This window comes from Mytilus californianus, unplaced genomic scaffold (assembly GCF_021869535.1).
Source record: "Mytilus californianus isolate M0D057914Y unplaced genomic scaffold, xbMytCali1.0.p SCAF_5, whole genome shotgun sequence".
NCBI classification, from domain to species: Eukaryota; Metazoa; Mollusca; class Bivalvia; order Mytilida; family Mytilidae; genus Mytilus; species Mytilus californianus.
In genome coordinates, this window is record NW_026262701.1 from 10238039 (window position 1) to 10264975 (window position 26937).

The 26937-nt window shown below is 31.6% G+C and overlaps 2 long non-coding RNA genes across 2 annotated transcripts; both read right to left on the reverse strand.

The window, feature by feature from the left end:
* Nucleotides 1-5331: 5331 nt before the first annotated feature.
* On the reverse strand, nt 5332-7360 carry LOC127703302 (uncharacterized). The gene is made up of 2 exons (XR_007982901.1): nt 7291-7360; nt 5332-5405 (listed from the first exon to the last, which is right to left on the reverse strand). It is a non-coding gene; the product is annotated as an uncharacterized LOC127703302 (long non-coding RNA).
* A 10530-nt stretch (nt 7361-17890) lies between these two features.
* Nucleotides 17891-26675, reverse strand: LOC127702562 (uncharacterized). Its single transcript, XR_007982495.1, has 5 exons — nt 26617-26675; nt 25243-25306; nt 23645-23747; nt 20111-20172; nt 17891-18166 (listed from the first exon to the last, which is right to left on the reverse strand). It is a non-coding gene; the product is annotated as an uncharacterized LOC127702562 (long non-coding RNA).
* Nucleotides 26676-26937: the final 262 nt, after the last annotated feature.

Here is a 26937-nt window from a genome sequence, read left to right on the forward strand (position 1 = left end):
ATAGAAAAGTAATGGCATTTTCAATTTGTTTTCGACTTATGAGTTTGAATATCACTTTGGTATCTTTTTCATGTTCCTCAATTTTTAGTATTTTGCTTTGTGTTTCATGGAATGTTGTTTGTCTTATCACAATGTTTTACGTCTTTCTTCGACTTATAAGTTTAGTTGCCCCCTTGGTATATCCTGCTATTTGAAGTGCTATTTACCTTCCAGTGTTTTGAAGAAACTTAATGTTTAGGATGCTACCGAAACTAGAAGGTTTGCGTCATATCTTGATCTTTTCCTCGATATTGACGCAGATTGAAAACTTTAAAGTAAAATATAGTAGGGATGGTTTTAACTTTCCAATTGTCATCTTTCCATTCTCAGCTGTAACATATATATATAGAATCCCAGATCATAAGTATGGAAACTCACAATTATTATAAGTCATCTTGGTATTCTAGTATTGTATTTATTTGAAGATTTATTGATGTTCGTATAAACAATTTTGACGTTGTAAAGGTTAACAATATTTTACTAGATATTGGATTTACTGGAACAAATACTAAAGATGATATATAAATGTTTCAAAAGGAAAATTGGGTACTTATCTTAAATTTAAAAAAAATCTTCAATGGGGAATCATATTAATGTCAAGTTAAGAAAATTCTGTATTGAAAAAGACTAATTCAATTTAGAATGAATGCTCATCATTTAGATATTGTGGCAGGGTATTTATGCATCCCTAACAACAACAAAGACACAAAGTACAGATCTGACAGTCAGTAACTGCGAGTACTCTCAGATCTGTACTTTGTGTCTTTGTTGTTGTAAGGGATGTATAAATACCCTGCCACGTCCGTTCTGTGTTTTTGTTAGATGTTTTTCTGCATTTTATCGAGCTGATGAGTTAAGCCATTTTCAGCTGATTTTTATAGTTTGTTCGTATGTTGTGCTGTAACACCACTGTCCCAGGTTAGCGCTCACCAACATGTGTAACCCCTCCACATTATTGAAGTGCCTGTCACAATTCAAGAGTCTGTAGTTCAGTGATTGTCGTTGGTTCATGTCTGTCATATATGTTTTTCGTAAATTGTTTTGTTAAAAATAAGGCCGTTTGTTTTCTCAATTGTTTCATATTTTTCATGTCGAGGCCTTTTTATAGCCGACTTTATTATACCTCAGTTATAATTTTCTATATACAATAGGTACACAATGTGTTCACTATTTTTCAAATTGCATGGGTTGATCTATTTGACCGGTCAATAGTTTGCAACTATTTGACCTCAATGAAACTTGTTGACTGCAAACGTCAATATATTTCGCAGAATTTAAACTGAAGCTACGGGATTGGCTAATAGATTTTTAAGAATTCTTTCGGGGTTATCAGACTTCATTTCAATTATTAACGTCGATTCCCGAGTCGTTCAAACACACAACAAGTCACATCAGACGACAGGATCATGGATCAGTCAGGGCGATTTGTGTGGAACCAACTGTTCTTAATTCCTTACTCGGTAAGTTCATGGGGGAAATTTGCATGTCAGACGGAAACAATTAGGCTTACAAATCAATATCGACAATATTTTTTAAAACATTTCATTCAGTCTAGAGACTTAGATATTGTTTGTTTGTCCTTTCGGTATAACAAAACACCGACCGACTGGTTATTTGGGGAAAAGTCAGTTTATTGGAAAATTGTTTACATTCAATATATGCTTCCTCAAGAATAAAATTCCTTTTCCTTTCATATGCAATAAATGTTATCAAAAATGAAATTCGTCTTCAACAAGCATATTTTTACATTTCCTACAAAATCTTCTATAATTATCGATTCTTTTATCAGTCAGGGGCATTACTTATACAAGTGACTTTTAAATTACCTATACAAGTAATGTTGAAAACAAGGCTATTTTAGATATTACTTATATAAATAACTTAAATATTATTTTTATAGGTGTCCAATTATACAGATTTTACTAAATATAACAAATTTTCACAGTCACCTGGTTATTTTTCCCATGGAATATAAAAACCAATTCCTCTGAAACACTTGTCTTTCATATCAACGCTTCTGGGTCAAAGATTGGTCTCTTGGGATTATTAAAATATCATTTTCCTTGAAAATCTTGAAGGTAGACAGATATAAATAGATAGAAACTTGTGAATTAATTAAGACTTGAAGTTATTAATAATTTGTAACCCAAAACAATTACATATGTTCCTTAGATAAGTGTTATTATTAATTCTTTCAAAGATGTATAACATAACTTATTCAAGTAATATTTTTGTCATTATTTTTAAAGTTACCCTTTATCTCTATACTCCTCTCAAATCTAATAAATTCTTAACTTTATGAGATAAAATAATGTAAAAATTCATGAAAACTACATTTAGTCCATGCTTCTTTTGAAATTTAAAATAACTCTATTAAGTAATTTTATAATTTTTAAAAACAAAAATTACCTATATATTAAGGAACTAAAAAATTACCTCTTTAAGTAACGCCCTTGACTGTTTATATCGACCTTTCTCAATATCTAACTGATCAGCATTTATTCTAAATTGAAGTTGTCTTTTTTAATACAGAATTTTCTTAACTTGACAATAATATGATTCCCTTTTGAAGATTTTTTTTTAATTTAAGATAAGTACCCAATTTTCCTTTTTAAACATTTGCATTATCATGTATAGTATTTTGTCCAATAAATCCCATATCTAGTAAAATATTTTTAACCTTTACAACATCAAAATTGTTTATACGAACATCAATAAATCTTCAAATAAATCCAAAACTAGAATACCAAGATGACTTATAATAATTGTGAGTTTCCATACTTTTGATCTGGGATTCTATATATATATGTTACAGCTGAGAAATGGGAAGATGAGAATTGGAAATTTAAAACCATCCCATTAGTACTGTATTCTACTTTAAAGTATTCAATCTGCGTCAATATCGAAGAAAAGATCAAGATATGACGCAAACCTTATAGTTTTGGTAGCATCCTAAACATTAAGTTTCTTCAAAACACTGGAAGGTAAATAGCACTTCAAATAGCAGGATATACCAAGGGGGCAACTAAACTTATAAGTCGAAGAAAGACGTAAAACATTGTGATAAGACAAACAACATTCCATGAAACACAAAGCAAAATACTAAAAATTGAGGAACATGAAAAAGATACCAAAGTGATATTCAAACTCATAAGTCGAAAACAAATTGAAAATGCCATTACTTTTCTATTGCAACAGATATGACAATTATAACCAAACATTAAAACAAATATGACATGATATGTTTAAAGTAAGAATACAGTACAAAGTAGGTTACCGATGTCCAAATCTTATAAATCCCTCGTAATTAAAAGTTCTTTCTTTGTCAAACATATGAATAGATATGTAATTAGAAACCAAATTTTACAGCACAACAGTCATCAGAATTATTGTCTTCCTATAAACATTCCGAATTTGAATTAAATAGTAGTCTTCAGTTTTGATCCAAAGAAATAAGCTAAGCAGGATTCTGCCATTTTGTTTTACAATAATAATCTTGTCGGAAGGGTAGTTTTGGCAGCAGTGAGAATTTAAAAGGACTGTAAACAAAATTTTTTCAAATTAAATAATTCTGGAACTTGTTTATTGCAATTGTTACCCCTTCAAGGTGAATGAAGACAAATTTATTTGATTTTTGGTGGAATGAGAGATAAAAGTTGATTTTGTATAGCTTTCCAACGACTGAACAAAATTATGAAACATTCACTGGTGTAATGCCCAGCGAGAGGTTCTGGAAAGCTTCTGGATAAAAGAACGAAATGTACTTCAATCAAACGGCATCAACAGGAAATACTAGTAGTTTGATAGAGGTGCTCTTCTATTATTCTGTAAATATTCATAAAAACCACGGCATTTTGACAATATTAGATATACATTTATAGATACAAAACCACGTTTTATTAGAGTATTGAGTTTTGTTTTGTTAAAGAGGTGCAATATCAAGGATTAAATCAATATTTATTAAATCGTATTACGGAGTTTTTTTACTTTAAAATAAACAACTAGTATTATAAATATGTGGTATGATTGCAATGAGACAACTACCCACTAAAGTTCAAATGAAGTGGATGTTAGAAATCATAGGCAGCCGTACGGCCTTCAACAGTGAGAAAACCCCATGCCGTATAGTCGGCTATAAAACATGAAACAATTCAGTTGAGAAAACTAAATTTTCTGCTCAGTATCGCCTTTTCTAGACGATTCGTTACATATAATGATTTGCTTGTTGGTTAATTGTTTAGTACTTCGATATAAACAGTTAAGTAAAGATTTCAATAAAACCGTACAAGTACAAAATATAGAAAATTAAAAAAGAAGAAAATACATAATATATATCGTTGTATCACAAGTCGTTAACATTATTCCTACTGGTTTCACTGCTCATGGAAGATACTCATGATAAACATCTATAGTACAACATAACAATGTTAACGTTGTTACTGGTAACGTTATGATACAAACACACTACACAACAAAGGAAGTAAGACATTAAGGATGCATTCTTCTGACTTTTCAGTCTCGTTGAAATCTCGTTCTGAAATTATTTCCAAAAAAATTGATCCAAGTGGAAAATATCAATGAATTTAACAAATGTTATAATCAAACTAAACTCTGTAAACAAATTGTGTATTTACAATGAGTAGTTTTTGAGTATTCCATATTTCAAATTTTATTACCAATCAAATCAGTCATTCTGCCAAAATTTTGAGAAAATAGGTGGGGGTTACAAGAAATGATTTAACCAGAAACATGTACATCTCTTATCACTTTTTTCTTTTCAAATTTCTTAGATATGTATTGTTTTAATCATTTATAACAAAGAAGTAAGATGCATTTTGTTCTTAAAACAGAGAAAAATCACAAATTTACAAAATTGACAGTATGGTAAATTTGACACAAAAAGCATCAAAATATAATAAAACGTTCTTATATTAACGTTTAAATTATAAATTAGAATTGCATAAAACTGAGAAAAAAAAACAACATGAAAACAGATGACCATGATGGATGTCTGTGTAACGTCCAGTAGAAAATTAAATGCATATTCATGGAGAGAACAATATAATGTCATTTAAATATAAACACTGCCATCCTTACCAGACAAATCCTGACTCCGAACCGACCAGTATTTGCTCTTACTCCTATTTGCCACGTTCTTAGTGAAAAAGTAGCAAATACAAATGTTCAAGTCATTGGTTTGACCAGGCCAGGGCTAGAACCAACGGTCTCCCTCACTTGAGGTGAGCAACAGAAAAAACATATTATATATAATATATAAAATAATATTCAACAATCATAATTGAAACTTTATTTTATTCTTTGATTTTTTAATATATATAAAATATATTATTCCATCTCACTTAGTGCTGAAATAGAAATGTTAAATAAATTAGTTTTAAGAAAATAACATTGAACACCTAATAACGGTTGGATGACTGAATAATTGTTGCTTAAAGTAGAAAAAAAATCTTATAAAAACAGAAAGCAATCAGAATCAACAAAAAACAAACAGAAAAAAACAATTGATACATTCTGAATGGTTTTATGTCTTGTTGCATCAGAAAAAAGGTTCTTAAACGTACATAAAACCTCAAGTTTTTGAAACGCGGCGCATCATGGTATATTGCTTTTTACGTTGTTAGACACCAATTCACAACGGGCCTCAGTGGCCGATTGGTCTTAGTAGTTCGACCACTGTATTACAAGCCTGTCAACACTGAGCTCGAATCCCGTACGTGTTAGGTGCGCTCGACTAGGATTGGTAGTTTTCCTACCGAAGGTCGGTGGTTCTCTCCATGCATTCCGGCTTCCTCCACCAATAAAGACTGACCGCCACGCAATAGCGCAATAGTGGTGAAAATGGCGTTAAACACCAATCAATCAATCAATCAATCATTTGTTTCAAGAGGACGAGGCACTATAAAATCCTCACTTTAAATTTGTTGTTTATGTTGATCTTCATAGTCGGTAATGTTTCCATCCATTCCTAACGAATTTCCTTCAGAACGTTTTTTTGTCCGAAAAACCCACGATAAATCTAGAATATTTCTATTGTAATCAAATTCGAATACCATTTTATTTTGTTTTCGTTAGAGAAAACCAAGATGAGAATTCTATTGTATTATGCTACCTTACCTGTACTTGTATATACTATGCCAATACTCAAAGGAAGAAGGCTGATAAGAACAATGTTTTTGTCTCTTATACGGTGAAATCTTTAGAATTAAGGATTTTTTTGATGAATGAAAAACTTTATTTTCTTGACACTGCAATTATCATTTAACAAAAGGGATAAGTTTACAACTTTCGAGCGCGTATAATACTCGATAATTGTGATTTATTGTGATACCTCTTATCTCCTTGCAAAGACCGTTTTATTGATAAATGAAACTCTCCAGCATAATTCGGTAAAAAAAAAATATGCGGTGCACAATTTCAATAAAGGTGAAGATATTGCGATCATTTTATCGAAAGCCGATCAGGTCAACTAAATACACACTTGGTTCTTGTCTAAATACAGAAAAATAGGCTACGTATGTATAATTGCTGTTAGTAACTAAGACACAGTACTTATCATGGCAATGTAAACCGAAAAGATTGTTAGAATGAAGAAGTTGAATACGAAGTGTAAAAGTACATCATGTGAGTGAGATTCTGTGATGGTTTCAACATTTCTGTCAAACAGTTCAAAAGCAGTAGCGGACGGACAGACGCTGCCATCACTATATAACAGCTGCTTCAAAAAAGTGGTGGTATAATAGGCAACAACCTTCTTAAAAATAACATCGACACCATTGTTTGAGACATCGTACATGTATGACGAATTTTCTTGTTTGATAAGGCTGTTGTTCATCTCTTAATATTAATGACAGGATCTAGAAATTAGACAATATCTCTAAGTTTTTCAGTTTCAATTTCGATACTTACAAGAATGCACAAAGGAAAATATACGTAATTAGGTAAATCTGAATGATTAAACCATATCTTGAACCTGGAGAATACTAGAACTAAGAAATTTTAACTTCGTAATATTCATATTTCAAATTGTTCAAAAGACAGGAAAGTAAATATTAGACAAAGCAATAGGTTTAGTTTGCACTGTTTGGAAAACTTTTCTCTCCGTGCGTTCGTATTTTTTTTACATTTGCAATCCTCTGTAATTAAGAAGTTAGGTTACCTATTCAACACAATTTGCTTAGTACATTATATCTAGTATTCAATCATATCTTTCACTACAATTTATAAACTTACTTCTGTCCCATTCGTAATAACGTTCACAATTGTTAAGAGTAACATGGACATTGATGGTGGCAAGCTTAAACTTCACCGTTGAAATATAAATTAAAGAATTGCATTTCAAAATGTTCAACGTCTGTCAAATACTAGTTTTAGGAAACTTATTCGCTCTTGGCTTAGCGTACTTTAATATGTATTGAGATAAATGCTTTTGGTTTTTATTACATATATAAATTGCCTGTAAATAAGGTTCTGTGACAAATCCTTTCTCGATTAACTCAGCAATTATATCATACATTAAGTTGTAATAATGCTGAGAAAAATTATATCATTACAAATACTTTTATACCCAGCAGTTGATTTGATTAATCGTTTTGAAATAAGTCACCACTGCAGGACGTCCAATAGGTTTAATTTTGTGCAGTATATAACGTAAAATAAAAGTGATACGTGGAAGTACAGGTTAAAGAGATAAAAAAAAATGCATCAGATTGAAGTGAACTCTGCGATGTATCTGGTATCATATGTTTATCTATTGAATTTAAAAGCTGTGAAAGTTCGTTGTGGTGTCCTGCTTCCCTGAACAATTTCTGGATTCGCCCGGATCCCTTCCCTCCCAAAAAAAAATAGTTTCAACAAAGTACAAAAAATAAGGATATGTTGTTTACACTGTTAATTTATGGTCTTTAGGTTAACAAAATCATTTAAATAGAATTTTCTATCATGAATTAATACAATTATATCAAACACGACCCCAGAAATGTAAATGGATTGACCCGTTACCCTGACAATACACCTGTGAATTAATTGCTGGTCATTTACCACTGATTTATGACATTTCTTTTACCACAAGTGTTTACCTAAGATTATCTTTGATAATTATAATAAATAATAAGGGACACATTGTTACAGATTATAAAAAATTAGTTGAAATGTTTTATAATCAATTAACCGTACTCAAACATCAATGAAATTTGGTGTGCATAAAGTAAGGACTAAGTGTTCCAAACTACTCAATGGGCGTTTTGTATTTCTAATGCCTAAAAAATCATAATAAAACAAAATAAAAAATAATCTAAATTTTCTCAAATCTCTTGTAAACGAAAATGAACAATTTGTCAACTTAAAAATCAGACTAAGATCGATTGGAAATTTTTTTGCTCGACTAAAACACTTGTTACCGTACCACGAAATTGCAAAGAGACAAAAACAAAAGATAATTGTAATATAATAATTACATACAGATAAATTGATCTAGACCAGAATATCGATCCCCTACCAATGTTCCTCTGGATTTATATTAGCCTTTCCAAGCTAAGGGAGAGTTAAATCTTGGTTTGTCACACTTCCGGTATTCGTTTGAGTCGAAATACTATGTACCTCGAAATATTTCTCTTGTCCAGCTGACTTTGAGATAACGGAAGTCGACTGTATATAATCAGGCCTGTTACAAAAAGTCCAATAATATTGAGTCTTTCTACTAATGTTTTAAGAAATGGGTCTGTAAGCCTCTTCACTATCGTCTCATTTTCATTAGCAGATATTCACATAGGCATTTTGTCATTGTATTCAATTGCCTTTTTTGCGGTACATTATTACAAACAAAATATGATAACATAAATATACTTTCGTGAAATTTTGTATTGATAATGTATTCACTGTTTATTCTTTTTTTTTCTACGCAAACACATTTGGCTTTACAGCATGAAGAGGGTTGAGGGACCCATTTTGGCGTAAATTAACATGATTATCTTCTGAATATAAGACATTATTGAAAATTTACATTTGTTTTGTTAATATTGATGAACATCATATACATAAATATATTTCATCCAATATAATTTTTGTTTTGTTTAAGAATGTCCTTATAATTACCAAACAAATTTTATAATAGAAGTGATTGATCATATATAGTTATCTATAATTTGATCAAATAATTTACATTAAAGACTGTTAAAACCTCATACGAAATTATATTTTAGTAAAGATTGAAGCACTTTTAGACAAACTTTGCTGTCAGATAAATTCATATAAAAATTGCCCAACATTTACTTTTTGATTCAGACAAGTTCAATTACATTATACGAATAAGGAGATGTGGTATGATTGCTAATGAGACAACTATCCACCAAAGTGTAAATGAAGCGAATGTAAGCATATTCTTTGATCTAGATTTAACTTTAATTACCGGGGTTTTATGAGATTTGAACATTGGTAAATATCAAAATCAGCTATTCTTTAACACATCGTTTCTTATCTTTTTATTATTAAAATATCACTTTATGTTTACACAGACATAAAGTTCCTATTACATAAGTGGAATCCGTCATATTGTTTGACAAATCAAAAAAAAAAACAAAAAAAAAAAACATTGATAAGTCGCATTCGTCGAGTAAAAAAACGTTCAAAAGAAGGAAATCTTTGGCTAAAAATATTTTAAACGTACCATTGGTCCTCATTTATATCCCATAACGGTTAACCAAATCAGTATTGCGTCCATATTCCTTTGAAAAGATGAATGGATTAGTCACCAAATGCAAAACACCAGACATATAAATAAGAATGTAATACGCGCGTGCATGCTACATATGTAATACGCACGTTTATATTACATAAGACTCAGCAATTGCATTTTAATCAAAACAGTTGAAAATTAAAACAAATTAGAAAGGTAAAAATCTCTATGAATCAGTCATCCAAATAAGTTGTTTAAAATGTGGATAAGGTCAATACTACCTTGGAATGTTTCGAATATTGTTGAACATTTAAAGAACAGTTTTGTTCACAAAATATTCCCGGAACCATTATATTTTCTGTCAGCTAAGTAGTGTTGCAATACCATATGGACAAAATGTTCACATCTGTAGCAACTATATCATTTAAAACCCTTGCATGGTACATTAGCTTCCATGAAGCGGGAACCCTTGATGAAGTGTATCCTGATAGGAAATACACCATATCACCTGTTAATTTTATACCTCATATACAGATGGTGCGAAAATATTGATGCAAAGAAATCAAAGTTCAGAAACGGATGAATGAAAACTCTATTGTGTTTCAATTTATTTTTTCAATAATCCCTGACTATCAATGTCTAATTATAGGTCTAGATATAAATAAGACTAAAATGTATTTGCGGTCAATTTGATTTCAAATACAAAGTGATTAATGCAATGAACATAGTCATTTGAGTTATACATTTTTTGTTATAGGGACAGAAACCATCATATTTATATCGAAACCTAAAATTAAAGGATAATACTGACTGCTTGTCATTTATTGCAGATGTTATTTCTGTTTTGTATTATGTATTTGTTGGGAGGAAATCCAATTGCTCCAATTATATTTTTATTTTCGAAACACTACAACATATACTTAAAAAAAACTTAAAACTAGTCATAAATTACAAGAAGAACTGCTGATGCGTTCAGTAAGGACTGACTACATCATTCTACAAATAAAAGCAAACATTTAGTACTTATCCAAATGATGTTTTATAAGGAATGCATTCTTAACAAACCATTATTATTGCATTGCCTTTCAAATACAACGTAATATATTTTGTTTAATGATGCTTGCTTTTCAATGAAACAATTTACAAAAGACATGCAAATGTTAAATATTGTCTCCCACGGCAAAACGTTTCGGTGAATAAGATTTTGACATGAAGGATATAAGTAAAACTATTTATTAAAAATCTGATTTTCAGTATGCTATAAATATCAAAATTCCAGTAAGTTAAAATAAAATTTGTTTAGTTATTCTTAGTGAAGTAAATACAAGGATAATTGGCACTACCGGTTTTTCCTTCGCGCAAAATCGTGTTATACCTATTAATTTTGTTACTATTGAAACGCCTAAATTAATTTGATATTTAAAATTCTTCTTGTGAGAAGAAATGGCCGTGTCTGTTTTTGTGTTTGTTTTTAACACTCAAGATATTTTTTTTGTTCAGCCACCTCAGACGACAGTTTAGACAATAATGTATCCCTGTCATCCCAATTATACTATGTAAACTTTAAAATCAATAGAAATGATAAAAATGTTCTCCCCCAGGCATCTATAGCCTAAACCAGTTTGGCAAACGATTTTGAATTTTCGAATTCAAAATGCTCTTCAACTGCCTTAATTTGTTGTGTCATAGTTTATATTGACGTATCAATGATGAGTCTTGAGTAGACGAAACATGCGTTTGGCGTACAAACTTATTAGACTTGTATCTTTGCCGATTTTTTTTTAAACATACCGGCCACTCTGAGTTTGAAAGATGGCATTGAAAGTAAACGCATCATAGATACCAGGATTAACATTTTGTACCTTATAAAGACTCATCAGCCACGCTCGAATCATAAAAGTTAAAAAGTCAAAGAGCATTTAGGATCCAAAATTCGGAAAGGTTTTGCAAAATACAGCTTAGATAATCTATTTTCGGGGTACAAAATCCCTGAAAGACCCGTTCTTTTTCGTAGAAGTTCGACTGTGTCATTCGATGTAGTTTTGTATACTTTATCACCATATCCGTTTATTTTATTTTGTTTTGGTTTTGGTTTTGGTTTGATGCATTTTGTCTTTTTGTCTTTTTGTTTAACACATTGAATTTTGTTCGTAGAGGATTAGCAGGTGAATGAAAATTAGTTTAGTTTTTATTAATCCCGATTAAAGATCGGGAGCATAACTTGTACATTCGGTGTTGTGTGCACTTAGGTTTTTTTCCCCAGTCAGAGATTGTCGGTTTTTAATTTTCTGAAATTTCGTAATTAATTTTGCCGTTCAACTGCGTAAATTTGAGCGCCACTGATGAGTCTTAAGAGGAAACAAGCGTCTTGCGTACTAATTATAAGCCTTGTAGTATGATGAGCTTAGTTACGATGCTCAATACTTTAACATATTTTATATTTCAGGTATATTTTCAAAATGAAGAGCACAGCATTTCTATTTTGTCTTGTTTTCATAGCAATAGGTAACATTTATTCCTTATCAGGTAAAACAGTGAACTCACAGTGAAAAATGTAGTGAACAGTATTCAAAACTAAACTACACACGTGTAATAAATGTGTCTATTGAATGAAAAGTTACCTTCATTTTATTACACTTATAAATATAAAGACAAAAGCTATGCGTTTCAATATTGAATAAAGAAAAAGACACTTTCTTTGAAATTCTAAATAGCCAATGCTGAATTTGAAGTGATTATAGACATGTACTTAAATGCTAAAACATTGTCTGATGTATTAAAATATACATTTTTAAAAATGAAATAGAATAAACCTAGTTTCATCTATAGTAAAAATATCCGCATTAAGGTGAAATGCCACCAAATCACAGTACGTCTAATCCGGTTTCATAAAATAAGGTCGAAAAAAATAGTCCTTTGAATTTGACAGTTGTAGGAAGTTAACCCTACATTTCATTGCAAAAAAAATGCTTAGTCATAAACATATATCTTGGGTGTTTCAAAGCACCATTCCTTTTTTATTTGGTGTTTCTGTAAAGCAAAATATTGTTCGATGAAATAGTGTCCCCGAAGACTGTATTATGAAATAGGGACATATAATGGTTCCCTTTTAGTAAATAATTAGTTGTTACTACTTCAAAATACATTCCATTTACATATTTCTGTATTTTTATTAAAGAATTACTCAAGAAAAAGTCCTATGAAATATTCTCCCGGAGACAATATATATCATGACTTTGTAATATGAAATTTTGCCCGTATCTATGAAATAATGTCCAGAGAAGGACAAATTTCCATATGGAATTTTATTCATATACAGACAATATTTCATGAATAGTATGAAATGTTGTCTTGTTAAAAGGAAGTTATCCAAGGATAAATATTGTGTATATTAAGACAATATTTCATAGATGGATTGTCATGAAATTTTTATATTTATTGATTAACAATTACATCACAAGCAAGATTATTGCTAAGTGTGCAGGGACAGCCACGTACATTTGAAGAAAACAAACATTAATGTATGAGCACGTGCAGATCTTAAATTATAATAACGGCATTGAATAATATACCAAAAACAAACAATCATTTACATATACATGATCAACACGCGCAATTGTGTCAGCGTTTGTGTGTATGAAAAATATATAAACATACAAAACCGCCATTTTGAACACAAACTATTGTTTACATATTCATTCTGAATGACAACGACGAAAAAACAAATTTTGCGCTGATTGTGGGCGTGAACAATTTACATATGTGTTTTTATTTGTGACGATAGAATAATCTCTATCTTTCAGGTCTAGGCGTTTGCCCTTCAACTGCATAGATGGAGTAAAACAAACAAATGACACTAGAAATTATTAAGCTAAGGTTCCAACTCAATCAGTCGAAGTTGACCTCAGGTGAATTTGGATATTCTATTCTAGATATCTGGGTAAATGGATGGCTATTTTCTTTTTCATTATTACAGAGGTCAAGAAAAGTTCAAATTGTAGTGTATATAGCAGCTTGTTGATAAATCAATTTTATTGTATGTTTTTTTTTTATAATAAAGTAGCGTTATATTACGTATTTAGTATCTCAGACGGTAGAATTGATAATCAGTACGATTTTTTCTTATTTCAAAGAGACACATAGAAAATGCGTGCAATAATGTGAACAGTTGTACAAGGAATGTTATGTATATATGAAAAATAAAATATGTCGATTTGAGAATCTTCGTTTTAGGATATTATGATATTGGTAAAAATTTATACGAAAGTATTTTATCAATCTTTAGAGACGAATGAAGGTAGCAAACAAAAAATGACGGATCACATTAACTCTTCAATACGCCAGACCGGCTGCGTCGACAGAAAAGCGTCTCTCGCTATTTATGCAGTCCCCAGCATGCAAATTAACACTCAGTACAAATGTCACAACCGGGAATAGTGTTAGCTAGTAGATTCTTGTAATTAAAGATATAATTGTATATTGAATATTGATTAATGGTACTGGTTGGTGGTAACAAGGTTCAAAACTTTCTTTATGATTATGTTCTTGTTCGAACTTGTTCAGTTGCAGACTTTAAAGTCTGCACCAGTTCCGATTAATTCCTTGTTAGTTGCTTAATGTCCAGTGCACCAGAACCGATAAACTGGATTTATCAGTCTATTATTATTTGATTTACAACATTAATCTATTTAATCTTCATTTTCTCCTCAAACGTAATTTCTCGTTTTGATTTGTACAGACATTTTTCCCGTGCTTGAGGTGTATGCTTTGATGGTTTTTTTAAGTTATGGTGTATCTACGTTTGGAGAAATCTTCTCTGATGTGTGCTAAATCATTTTCTCAATTAAAGGTCAGTTTGTGTAAAAAAGTTTAATGAGACGCACATCGACTATAGTGTGGTCCCCTTGCTTCAATAAATTTTTCACTTTCAAACATTTAAAGAGGTCGGCAAGGAGAGGCGTACAGTTCGTTCCAATAAGCATGCCGACAATTTGTTGAAATAGTCTACTCCAAATTCAACAAATATGTTGTCAATAAGAAACTCCAGCATACTGACCACTTGTTCCTTTGTGTATATAAATAAGAAGATGTGGTATGAGTGCCAATGAGATAACTCTCCATCCAAGTCACAATGTGTGAAAAGTAAATAATTATAGGTCAAAGTACGGACTTTAAAACCGAACCTAGGCTCACACCGAACAGCTAGCTATAAAGGCCAAAAAATGACCAGTGTAAAACAATTCATACAGGAAAACCAACGGTCTAATCTTTATAAAAACGAGAAAAGAAAACACTTATAAACTACACCAACAAACGACAAACACTGAACAACAGGCTCCTGCCTTAAGGCAGGTTCATACAAATGCAGCGGGTTTAAACGTTTTAACAGGCGCCAACCTTCACCCTAACCTGAAACAGAAGTGGAATATTACAACTTAAAAAGACACACTATAAAATAGCAATTGAAATGGCTTAACTTGATCAAAAAGACATATAAACAAAAAATAGGTAAACATACACTGAATGAAAAAGTTTGATCTATGACACATGTAGCATATTTTACCTTTTTGTTCACTATTAACAAATAATGCCGTATGGTATCCAAAAATAATAAATTTACAGCGTATGCTACCATTTTTATATTGAAAAGCATTGTGAATTATTTCTTTAAGACGATTTTTCAATATCACATGGGGAATGGTGGTAGACAGGGTTGAAAAATGAAAAGTTTTGATAGAATTAATTATAGGGAAAGATTAAGATTTTAAATTATCTAGAATTTCTTTAGAGATTTTTTAGAATCCACATATGGATAATACCACTACGCGAGTAAACCGTTTTTTCATTATTTCTGAAGACCCTCTTTCACTCCGGAGTGAATTGTTGTCAAAATAATGGACAATTCCTTTGTAGAACATGCAGATAAGCCGGTAATGTACCGTCATTTGTACGGAATTTTGTGAAGCTTAGGTGTCCAATACAAACAAGGCAAGTACTTTGATTTGCTATTCAATGTAATATTCACTGAAGCCATGAAGAACTTATGATTCGCCAAAATCTAATTCTTGTAAAATGATATGTTTTTATATGTGAGATTATCTGAGTGCTCATTTATTCCTAATTCTTTTATAAGACACTCATTACACTCTAACATACATCCAGATGTGCCCCGTGGTTGTCTAAATGTTGTCTAAATGTCTGTATTGATTTTTACACGCTTTAGTGTGATTTTCGGGCTTACATATGACAGTACGTGTTTGATTTCTTTGCCAGATTATTTCATTGATATTACTCCATGGATTTGTTCTCTAATTCACAGTTGTGGTGTAAACGGCAGTTTGCAAAGAATTCCGTTCAAACCGGTGCTTAGGCTCATATTAAGGTTTGAATGAGGTGATATTGTTATAGCTCCGTGTTGAAGGCCTCACTGTGACTTTGAGAAAAAGAACAGCAATAAAAGCGCTGTGTCATGGATGGATAACACATATCCTTTTTTCCATCATAAACGTATGTAGACTTTTCAGACAGAGTAAGGACTGTTGAAAAGGCATACAACAGTAGATAATGTGGTGAGACGAATTCCGACAATGTTTAGACTGTTAGATTAAAAAAATTTCAGAATTCATACAAATTCAAACACAAATTTGTCATTTCAGAATCTTGGAACTTTGTAGTGTTTGGTCCTAAAATCATTAATTTGGACAAGTTCTATATTTAAAAGCGGCAGAAGAGGAAGGGAAAGTAGGAAGAATAATAATAATAAAAAGGATGCTAACACAAAAGTCGATTAACAGCTACCAACTGTTTATGCACTTTAGAATGAGTGTAAGGCAAGTGACAGAGCTAACAATCTGCTATGGTATGTAAGTTTTCTCACCGATGTGAAGCAAAGGATTCTATCAAAAGTACCACGACTGATGTAACAAACAAAGATTGAACTAATGCGACTTCCAGAACCCCTCGTAATTCATCCTCGGCTCTTGGTAACATTATAGATTAAATTTCATTTTCGGTGTTAAGATAAGTCACGTTAAGACTATGATATCTTGTAAAATCTGAAAATTTGCGATTTCGCAGCTTTATTAGTATAAAGTCTATTTAGCCGAATGTCCACGGGCGTTGGCTATAGTGCAGGAGGAGTCATATCGATGTAACAGAAGCAAGGGTTTAAATACCGCTGAAAGAAGGACAATGAAGTGCTATCTCAAATTTGAAAATTCAAAATTTGGGGTTAGATTCAGAACGAAGTATCTGCACTTTGTGGGATAAGCCCTGTTATAACCTTGACAAGCACACTGATAATATCTCTTGTAGAGTTGACAAATATTAGGACATATCAAATAAAAAGATATCGACATGAATGCACGGTAAGTATAATACTAAATTAAAACTAAGAAACACATCTGTTCTGAAAGGTATTTCATCGTGTTGTACATGCAACCATACATCCATACTGTACTGTGATAAAACCTAGATTAAGCCGACCAGGAAATGTAACATTTAATTGATTGAAGCTACACTATTTCTATATAGAATATTTTGCCGACAAGTTTAAGATTATAAGTTAAGTCCTTTTCAACTGATTGGTATACTTTAGTTATATGGTGTGCTGTTACACCACTGTCCCAGGATAGGGGAGGGTTAGGCGCCCGCAAACTCGTTTAACCCCACCATATTCTGTATGTGCCTATCCCAAGTCAGGAGCCTGTAATGCAGTGATTGTCGTTTGTTGCTGTATATCATATATTTGTATTTCGTTCATTGTTTTGTACATAAATGAGGCTGTTTGTTTTCTCGTTTGAATTGTTTTACAATTGTCATTTTGGGGCCTTTTATAGCTGACTATGCAGTATGGGTTTTGATCATTATTGAAGGCGGTGACTTTTATTTGTTAACTTCCATGTAATTTGGTCTTTGATGGGGAGCTGTCTCATTTGCAATCATACCACATCTTCTTATTATCATATTTACAGTATAAGAGAAAATGTCATGATGTCGTTGAAGTATGAATGAAAGACTTGCGAGAGAAGAACACAAAAGTAATGTCATCAAACTGTAGATATGACCTCTTTAGAATAAATTGTATACGAATCATGTGTAAATTGTGGTGTTAAAATAACACATTCAATCGGATTTCTTTTTTATAACGATTACAACATATAAAAGCCTTGTCGAAGCTTTAATGTGAACTGCTTTATATTTAATGGTTTAATATATTTTATTCATGTATATGTTTCAATACCAATTGGAGCTGAACATGCTCAAATAGAATTGTAAAGTAATAAACTCTCAAGAAAATAAGATTGTATTCTTTTACTTTTTTACTAAATTATTGTTTCCTAATTGTATATTATATCTGCATAAATCACGAAGAAAACCTGAACAACAATAAATTTAGAAGCGAATCGTCCTCAATTGAATCAAGTCTTTTTGCATCTGGAAAGAAAAATCAGAGATTTGTATAAAGACGGTTATCTCCAATAACGATGTAGTATGGTCAGCTGCTAATTTTGTCAAAGCTGACTTTAAATGACTTTGGCTATGTTATATGTTCTTTTTGGTCACATAGTTCTTCAGTGGTTCTTATATATCCTTGGCTTTCAATATTCGACTTTGGGCGTTCCTGATGAAGGTAAATCAAGAAAAGCGATTCGTATGCATGAAATTTATAACGTGTTGTTTTCATTTTTTTTTTTTCATAGTTAAAAAAATCTCTTCAGCAACTGTTGCTTCAAGCGGACAAAACAACCCCTAATTTGTCTACTCGTAAAATATCTAATTTTCGTTAAAAAAAGCCTTTCAACGGTATTTGAATACTAATGTATTTGGAATGTTTTATCCCTTTTTCTCTGCAATATCTGTATTTTTATAACATTAATTTATTACTGGTCAAGGAATATGCACGACAAAAGTTGTTATTCTGGCTCTAGGAAGAGTGATATAGATAAATAATTACTTTTTAAAATTATTGAATCTAATTCATTAATGAACATATTATCAATGTCTCTTCAATCTTAATTGTATTGATAGATCATTAATACAGTCATTGACATTATATACATGTCATTTTTAAGTATTTAACACAAATAATGATTTTGAAGTATGCAGGTGTTAGTTATGATTACCAGACATGCCTCTAAAGAACATATCATCTTGTGCCAATCTAAATATTTTAGTAATACTGTTGTTCATCTCTAAACATTAATAAAGAAAAAATTTCAATTGAGACAATGGTTTCATATTTGCAGCTTCTTTTTCGTTTATTGCAAGAAATGGAAAGACGTTAAGGTTATATGAAAGGCAAAATGCATAGTTACTGACATCTGACAGGAGTACTTCAGGAGCATACTACTATCTGATCAACTTTAACACAACGGGTGCCCAATGTGGGATCACCCCCGGTTTTTGGTGGGCTTCGTGTTGCTCAGTCTTTAGTTTTCTATGGTGCGTTTTGTATATTGTTGTTTGTCTGTTGGTCTTTTTCTTTTTTTGCCAAGGCGTTGTTTGTTCATTTTCTACTTAAGGGTTTAATTGTCTCAGTGATGTCTTTTGCCTCATCATGCGTTTTCGTGTTACATATTTATGACTAAATATTTAGTTTTAAGTGTTATCTGTTGTTTGAACATGTCTTTCCTTTCTACTGTTTTCATTTGTTCTGTTATAGTGTTATCATCTATGATATGGACTTTTGATATTATTTATTCAAAATAATAATGATATTCTATGAATCGAATATATCACCTTAACTGTATTTGACAAAACCTTTTTGGTCCTTAATGCTTTTCAACGTCGTACTTTATTTAGCTTTTTAAACGTTTCTAATTCAAGCGTAAATGATGAATCTTTTGAAGACGAGACGTGCGTCTGGCCTACAAAGTTATAAGCCTGGTATCTTTGATGAGTTTGTTTTAAACCAATGGGTCTATGCCACTGCTGATGGAGCCAGCCCAGTAGTTAGCACTTATGTGTTGACCTGAATAATCATTGATATGGTAATATTAATAAATCAACCGTTAACAATGATTTGAACTGTTCAAAATATTACGGATTTTCTACCTTAGAAATAGATCTTCTAAGCAAAACCTTTCGGAATTTCTGGTCCTCAATGCTTTCTCTACTTCGTACTTTATTTGGCATTTTATTTTTTTTGATTCGAGATTTACTTATGAGTCTTTTGTAGACAAAATGTGCGTCTGGCTTACAAAAATATAAGCCTGGTATCTTTGATGAGTTTTTTTTTCCATATAATTAAAAGGAGATGTGGTATGATTGCCAATGAGACAACTATCCTTCATGGTCCGTTTGGTAGATTATATCTCTTATTTCAACATGTAATTCATCACAATTCTAAAACCTCCTTTTCGTATAAATTTTACGTACCGTTGCTTTATGAACGTTTAAAGAAACATGGACATCTCCCATAGCAAGCAAAATATTGACGACTGAAATACAATTACAATACATGATCAAGTGGTTTTTACGTGCAGTAGACTTTGTTCAAGGAATTGCAACATCAATATTGTAATTACGCATTGTTTTTTTTTATATAATTGTTTTGTGTACTGAAGAATGCTTGCAGAACGACAATTAAGAGTTAAGCTGTAAAACACATGTTCTTATTTTTCGGAACAAGCATGTGAAAAGTGCAATGTGTTCTGCTAAGTAGTTTTCCATTGGCGTAATTTGATTTAGACAGGCAAAATTTATTCTTAAACCAAAAAACTAAATCTGGAATAATAATCGCTATTCCAATTCTATTTTTGATAAGAAAATTAGCCAAACAAGGCGGACAAGGGAAACAAATGCAGTTCAAGTTGGAAAATGAAAATTTAATGCAGTTTTTCAAGTTGGGTGCGAAATTTTGTAAAAATCCGTGAGATTAGCCACGTACTTTTCCTTAAATTTTATGTATATATACACGTAAATGAGACATAAATTTATGTAGACCCTACAATGTATCAAATCTACAAATCCTGAACAGACAGATATTTTTATTTTAATGCTGAAATTAAGGATGTTCGCTCCTCTTGTTTTTGATTTTTTGTCAGAAATTCGGAATCCTCTGGTTTTATCCATGATTTTCCATTAAGAAATTTCGTCCACTAACCCCTACTTTTCTTTTCATAATTTTATTACATATAGTTTAAAAAGCCATATTTGAAAATCTAACAAAATCCTTGTTATTTTTTCAATGTTTTTTGAAGGAAAAAAGGTGCCAATGTTAAATGTATGAAAATTCTAGAGAGAATCATTTTCCGCCAAATTTTCAATGGCTTATATCTCGAAAACAAGCACACGGACCCTTCATTTGTTTCTGCTTTTCAATTTATGACAGTCTTTCAAAAAGCTTGTTATTTTGAAACAGAGTAGCGAACATCCTTAAGGGAAGTATCATCCGTATGTGTTTTCCCTCTGATTCAATGTCATGGTTTCGCTATAGTTTATAAAAATAAATCGACGTGGTATGATTGCCAATGAGACAACTCTCCACAAGAGAATACATGACACAGTAATAAACAACTATAAGTCACCTTACGGTCTTCAACAATCAGCAAAGCCCATACCGCATAGTCAGCTATAAAAGTCCCCGAAATGATAAATGTAAAACAATTCAAACGAGAAAAAACTAAGGTCTAATTTATGTACAAAATATTGAACGAAAAACAAATATGTAACACACGACAACCACTGAATTAAAAGCTCCGACATGGGACAGGCACATGCAGAATGTGGCTGGATTAAACTAGTTTATTGGCGCCAAACCCTCCCTCTAACCTGAGACAGTGGTGCAACGGCACAATACAAGAACAAACTATGCAAAACAATAAACGAAAACCAAATTTGAGAAACAGCAACAAATGACGACCACTCAATTACAGGCTCCTGACTTGGCACAGGCACATATTGAGTGTGGCGGGGCTAAACTAGTTTGAAGGCGCCAACCCTCTCCCTAAAATGGGACAGTGGTGTAACAGTATAACATAACAAACTATAAAAACCTGTTGAAAAAGGCTTAACTCATCAGATGGATACTCATAGAAATACATCTAACAAAAACACAGAGTGCACGTGGCAGGGTACTTATTCATCCCCACAACAAAAAGACACTAAGTACAGATCTGAGGGTACTCGCAGTTACGAACAGTTAGTTCAAAGCCAATAACAACTAATAAAAAAATCATGCATCTAAGACTAAAATATCAATCAGTATACATCCAACATCCAATAGATTAAGTGTAAAGACGTCATTAACAGTCAGCAAAAAAAAACATGACCTTGTGCAATGCCAAGATACAGGTATCGAGCCATGAATGTGAATATGTATATACAAATAATATTTATTTGATTTTAATTTACCGATTACAAAATCAATGTTAATACCAATTAAAACAATATTCAAAGATCTAATTACAGTGTTGAATTGGTAACCTCTTATAATACGTTTATTTGAAGGATCGATAAGTTTACTCGGAACATTTCTAAATTCCCCGGCTCTGTAAACAACATGTCTGTAAAAATTAGGATTTGCTATCCCGCTTGAACTAAGTTTTCTACAGGTACAACCAAACTTCAATGCCAAATCTTAATATCTATGGAAGAATTTCATGAAGGTTTTAAGTAATTTGTGGTAACGAAATTCCTGACTTAATTATTTACCAGTAATACATAGTTTACGTTCATTGAAATCAAAAACGTCAAAACAGACACGGGCATAGCGAACGAGTTGTGATATATAAACACCGTAAGATGGTGCACAAGGAACATCAACGTCCAAAAAAGGAAAAATCGTTCCTTTTGTCGTAAATTTCAGTGTAGAGTTCCCTGTGTAAAACTGAATATCTAAATCTAGGAAAAAGTAAAATTACAAAAATACTGAACTCAAAGGAAAATTCAAAATGGAAAGTCCCTAATCAAATGATAAAATAAAATGCTCAAACACATCAAACAAATGGATAACATCTGTCATATTCCTGACTTGGGACAGGCATTTTCTTATGAAGAAAATGGTTCATTAAACCTCTCACTTGTATGACATTCGCATACAATTCCATTATATTGACAACGATGTGAAAGGACAGTTATTACCTTAAGTAAGTTCCTTTGGGTAAATTTTGTCAGTACATTTAGAAAATTCGTCATTACTTAACGAAAACATATCATCAAGATAACGGTAAATGTTGTTGAATTTATTAATTAAATGCAATTTAGACGGGTCTTTACTGAGTTTAGCTCCTTTTAATTAAATTAACTTTGCAAAGTGTATAATAGGCGTTAGATTTCCGAACATTTTGGCATCGAGTATCACTTAGTGACGCGTTTGGTAAAAGTGCGCTTCGGATGCTGTAAATAATAAATTGTGTACTTTCATTGCTTGGTCAATACCTCTTCTGCATGTTTATCTGCTTGTTCAAAATTGGATCACCAGCTAAACATTTTATTCCGTCGGTACTGGATAGAAAAAACGGATATTATTTTATGAATTTTGCTGTGATGACATTCAGGAAATGATTTTAAATTACAAAATGTACCTGTCTTAAACATAACTCTTACTAGTGTCAATGACTGGCTATAATTATAGTCCTTTGTAGTGATATTAGCTCTTCAAGGTGTGTTTTCGTTTTTCTAATTCCAAATATGTCGGCATGTATCATCTATGACGAAGTGTGCTTTTGGTGCAGTTTTATATTATTACTACGACAAATATCTTGGATAATCGTTTTATATGTCAGATTAATTGCTTAAAGCTTTTTATCAAATGAATGAGTAAATAATACCGCTTCACATGTTTTACAGTCTCTCAATAACAGTTTCATGGAGACAAATACTTAATTTGATTTAATTGAATGTACATAATCTGTGATTGGGCTTTATAAGAAACAATGATCAATTGTCCGTTTTAGGAAATATACTTACGCGCATTCCAATTGACATCGATTACTGAAAGTCACACCAAATGTGGAACAAACTGGATCATATTGCGCAATACAAAAACAAGACTGTTGAGAATACACGGTATCTAAAAGTAAAATTAATAAATATCAAAATTCTGAAGAAAAATAGAAAGCTGCTTTAATAGACATTGGAGCATTTTCTAATTTGTTTTTTGAGACACTTATCAAGAACAAGAAGATCAAAGAAACAAGATCATTTCATTTCACATTCAGATATATTGATGATGTTCTTTTCATTAACAATCAAGACTTTTCTGATTGGGTTCCATTAATATATCCCCCAGAACTAGAAATAAAAGAAACAACACACACGGTTTCATCTTTTTCATTTTAAGACTTATACCTCGAATTTGACATAAGTGGTCATCTAAGTACCAGAATCTATGTGAAACGAGACGATTTTAATTTTGAAATTATAAATTTCTCACACCTTAGCACCAATATACCAGCTTCACTTTCATATTGGATATACATTTCCGAACTCATTCGGTATTCAAGATCTTGAGGCTACTCAGACTTTATAAAACGTCATCAGTGTCTGAGCAAAAAAGTTGATGAACAAGGGTTATGTCAAAGAACGTCTCCACCTTTTTCTAAAAAAGTTCATCGGAGGATATCAAGACCTTGTTGGTAAATTGTCCGTATCAAATTCCAAAATGATACATGATTGTCTTGCAGTATAGATTCTCGGTACTGGCGTTGTTTATAATCTTAATTACGTGTTATAGTGCTCTTTTTATTTGTCTTTGTATATTTTTTACCTTTACTGTTTAGTCAATTTTGGTATATACTTTTGACGTGGCTAGGTATTCATACATCCCGTCATTGTATTATTGTGCTATGGTCATTTTTGTATTTTTCTCTTTTGTTTTTGCATATGTACTTTGTCTTTAGAGTGTCTTTATGCCAATTTGTTTTTCTCTGTTGAAATAGTTATTTGCTTTTATAGTGATTAAGATTATAACCCAATGTTGACTGCTGTACACCAATTTTTGAAAATTGTACCTATTATGTCTGTTTGTTTTGCTCACACATTGTTGTCAATATAATGGAATTTGTTATGACTGTCATACAAGTGAGAAGAAGTGAGAGGTTTAGCTAGCTATACAACCAGGCTTAATCCACTATTTTCTACATAAGGAAATGCCTGTACCAAGTCAGGAATATGACAGTTGTTTCCCATTTGTATGATGTGTTTGAGCTTTTGATTTTGCCATTTGATAAGGGACTTTCCGTTTTGAATTTTTCTTGGAGTTCGGTATTTTTATTATTTTACGTTTTACCATCATTCATATGATTTAAGTCCAATACTTGTATAAAAAATATCGAGGATATCGCAGTAACTACTTAGTACCACATGTTCTGCATACAAATGTTATATATAGTATATTGATTTAGTGTTTAGCGAATAGATTTGTAGAAAAAAAAAAAAAAAACTATTGTGTGACTGACTGGAGGTGTATTTACATTGCAATATCTTGTAATACACTAGTACTAACAAGTGATAATTGATTGGTGTTAGGCACTGAATTTTTCGTGAAAATAGACATTAGTTTTTACCTGTTATAATAATTAGTAGAAGCAACATCATCACCATGTATTTCATTGTGTCTTATTATGGTTGCTTAAATAGACATTGTAGTTATCAATCATGGGACTATATTATGCTTACCGACATAGTTAAGCCGAGTAACAGTAAAAGTTGATGATGATGATGATGATGATGATGATGATGATGATGATGATGATGATGATGATGATGATGATGATGATGAGGAGGAGGAGGAGGAGGAGTAGGAGGAGGAGGAGGAGGATTTTTAAACTGGTTAATAAAATCTCATTAGCTGCAGTCATTTAAATGCACTCTTTATCGATACATTGTTAGACAATTACACAATGCCCTTAACACTAAAAACTTTTCATATCATTTTTGATAACCTTTTCATAAAAACTGAATTTGGTATCGTTGATTAGTTGTTTTAAAAACACTGAGTCGATGCCATTGCTGGTGGGGATCTCACCAACCCAGTAATCAGCACTTTTTGGGTTGACATGAATTATCAGTGATACTATTTTGTCATATTTATAAATTTACTGTTTACAAAACTTCTAATTGTTCGAAATACTAATGATCTTCTACCCAAGGAATAGATAACCTGATCTGAATTTGGCAAAACCTGTCGAGATTTTTGATCCTCAAAGCTCTTCAACTAAGAACAGTAGTCAGCACTATATTTCATCTGTATAAATTAATTGTTTACAAACTTGGAATTGTCCGAAATACTAAGGATTTTCTACCCCAGTGGTAGATTCATTTAAGAAGAATGGTAAAATATTTAGGAAAGTTTGTTCTTCAATGCATTTCAACTTCGTCCTATTTTTGACTTTTTAATTCGAGCGTCACTGATTACTTTTTTTGTAAACGAAGCGGGCGTCTGGTGTACAAAATTAGAAGCGGGTTATCTTTGATGGTTTCTTTTTTATATAGATGTTTTTATGATTATACTTTCATTATCCTTCACAAACATGTTGTAAAGTAAAATTAATGATTCCAAATGACCTTCTCATGTTAGTTCAGTATTGTAAAACAATTCTGGTCCCTTAGAAGCGATGAATTTCTAAAATTGTGTACCCTAAAAAGTTGTTTATCTTCGGGCCTCGCACTCAGCGAAATAACCTTTTCCGGGTTGACAATTTTTGGGATATTCTCCTTTTCAACGGGGCATAATTGTATAATATTATTATTTGTTATTGTTATTATTATTATTGTTATAATTATTATTAATCTTATTTTTTTTATCATCGTTATTACCTTCAGATGGATTTTGATTGGTCTACTAGTGGTATTGACTCTACCTTCATAAACATAATAGATATGCAATCAATTCACTGTCTTTAACTATTATCAACTATTAAGTATATCTGCAGACTTACCTTCTACGATTTACTATGTATGGGAATTTTCTACTCAACTATACAATATGTGCAACCTCACCTGATATATATGTACATGTAATAATATAAAAAACATAATATATTACTAGATTACGTCAAAGAAAATGGATTGTCAGAAAAAATTTCAATCTATTAGTTAATACAACAGAAAAAAAAGGTAAAGAACTTTATAATTATTCTTGGCAAACATAACCTTGAACATTGAAGGTGTTCAGGATTCAAGGTTATGTTTTATCAAAAATGATTTTAAAGTTCTTTATAGCACATTTCCCCTTTTCGACTCACGATTCTTATTTTTGG